Source organism: Anopheles moucheti (genome assembly GCF_943734755.1).
Source record: "Anopheles moucheti chromosome X unlocalized genomic scaffold, idAnoMoucSN_F20_07 X_unloc_89, whole genome shotgun sequence".
Classification (NCBI taxonomy): Eukaryota; Metazoa; Arthropoda; class Insecta; order Diptera; family Culicidae; genus Anopheles; species Anopheles moucheti.
Window position 1 is genome coordinate 10,001 of NW_026453602.1, and position 2,500 is coordinate 12,500.

The 2,500-nt window shown below is 52.8% G+C and overlaps 1 pseudogene; it reads right to left on the reverse strand.

Moving 5' to 3' along the window:
• LOC128309063 (uncharacterized) overlaps nt 1–2,500 on the reverse strand; it is a 9,440-nt pseudogene that overhangs the window by 4,091 nt on the left and 2,849 nt on the right.

The following is a 2,500-nucleotide window of genomic DNA, read 5'->3' on the forward strand; positions in this document are numbered from 1 at the left end:
AAGAGGGAGCGACAGGACGCCATTGTACATTATGTTCCAAAGGGTCGGGCCCAGAACCGACCCTTGCGGTACACCCGCTGTTATTCTGCGCGATACTGTTCCCTCCCGGGTGTCGTAGGACAGCACACGTCCTTGGAAGTAATCCCCTATTAGATCATAGAGGTACTTAGGCACCTTAATTTCTCTTAGTGCTGCTGCTATGGCGAGCCAACTTGCATTATTGAATGCGTTCCTCACATCAAGCGTGATAATCGCACAATAGCGGTTGCTATATCGGTTCTTTGACCGTGCCTTTTCCGCTATGGCGACTACGCTGAGGATCGCATCCACCGTCGATCTACCCTTCCGGAAGCCAAACTGTCTATCCGACAGTGCCCCGGTAGATTCCACGTGCTGGTTAAGTCGGTTTAGGGCACATCTTTCTAAGCCCTTACCCGGCCCGTCGATCAATAATATTGGCCGACTCGATCCTAAGTCCTCGGGTGGCTTTCCCGGCTTAGGTATGAGGACCAACCTCTGTTGCTTCCATTGATCAGGGAATTTCCCCTCATCAAACGCTTTCTGGTAAGCTTCTCTGAAGATCTCCGGGTAGGTCTTCATGGCTACAGCCAGCGCGACGTTAGGAATGCCGTCAGGCCCGGGCGCTTTCTTTGGCTGCAGTCTCTGAGCAATCTCAATTATCTCGCTAATGCTCACAGGGACCGGAGGCGTGGTGGTCTCCGGCTCGTAAGGTGGCCATTCAATTGGTGCGTGAGATGGAAAAAGGTGATCCACCATCAGTTTTAACCGCACCGGATCTCTCTCGACAGGGGTTTTGTTGCCCCTCAAGATCCTCATAAGGATCTGGTACGCCGGACCAAACGGAACTAAGTCCGCCTGCTCCACTAGGCCTTGGAACAGACTGCGTTTGCTGTCCTTGATGGCCTTGTTAAGTTTGCGCCTAGCGATTTTATATTCGACCAAGCGCTGACGATAAAGAGGCGATTTGAAGGATCGCTGCGCTTGCCGACTCGCTCGTAGACAGGCCTTACGAAGGTCTCCAATTTCCTCCGTCCACCAGAAGGACTGGTTTCGCTTTCCCCTTATGGTATACGTTTTCCTTGGCATAACCGCTTCGCATGCACTGTTGAGTGCATCCATCAATGACACATCATCTAGCACGTCATGACGGTCTAGATAGAGGGCCAACGCCTCTTTGAAGATGTCGGCGTGAAAATATTTGATAGCGAACCCCATAGTGGCAATGGGGTTGTGGTGTCCAGTGGTCCCTGCGTAACCAATCTGATACACCAACGCACGATGATCACTTTGCATGTGCGTATCAAGCACTTTCCACCGTGCACTCTGCGCAAACTCTGTACTGACGATGGTAACGTCCACAAACGACGATTTGCTCGGAGTCTGGAATGTTGGTACTTGCCCGTCATTTAAGACGGCAACATCCAGACAAGCGAGCGCTGTGAGGAGCTGCTCACCTCGCCGCTTCTGGGGTTCTCCCCGTTTTCTCATGTCACTGCCCCAGCATGAAGACCATGCGTTGAAATCGCCTCCTATCACGATCTTCCTGGCTCCTGTCACAGACAGTACCAGGTTGTCCAAGAGCATAGCGAACTCCTCTTCCGACCAGCTGGGTGGGGCATAACAGCAACAGAATGTAATGTCGTCGATGACGACTGCCACCAAACCCTTGTGTGTTGTTGTTATCACACGCTGGACCGGATAACTTCCCGTTATTACGATAGCGGCAGATTGATCCGTACAATACGTGATGTTGTTATTATGCGAGTAGCCTCTCGCCGGATCTGCCACTAGCACCACATCTATCAGTTCTTCGGCCGTCGTTTGCCACATTAAGTGGAACGAGGCCACACAATGATTTTGGTTGTGCTGAAGAACTCTAACCATATCGTTTTCGGTGGACTACATGGCGTTTTGGACACTCGGCACTAGCCGTAGTGTGCTTGGTCGCCATGCTCCCTGCGCAGTCCAAACAGGCCATCGGGTTGGAGCAATCACTCCGCTTGTGGCCCTCCTGACCGCAGTTCATGCAGAGCTTACTGCGGTCTTCCTTGGTGCAGGCATAACTTAGATGCCCCGTGCACCAACACTTGAAGCATCTTGCCGAACGTCGCGCCGGACGGATGTGGCAGATGCTCCATCCCACTTTAAGCTTCCCAGTTTTGAGAAGTGTTTCCGCCTCTAAGACACCCAACTTTAATGAAGCTGTTTGGGTGCCAGCTTCCCGCCCCTTGCGGAGACGGATAGAACTATCATCAATGGAGATCTTTGTCTGCTCCTTCAGAGCATCGACGATCTCCTCCACCGTCGCGATCTCATCCAGATCGCGTAGCTCCACCATCTTGGTGGGAGCTAGAGGCCGAATCTTGGCCTTATCCTTGAGCGCCTCCGCTAGGGCAGGCGCTACTGCATGGGCGGATTCACCCCGCTTCAGTTCGATCAGCATATGCCCATTTTGGGCGCGGCGGATCTTCGCCACTTG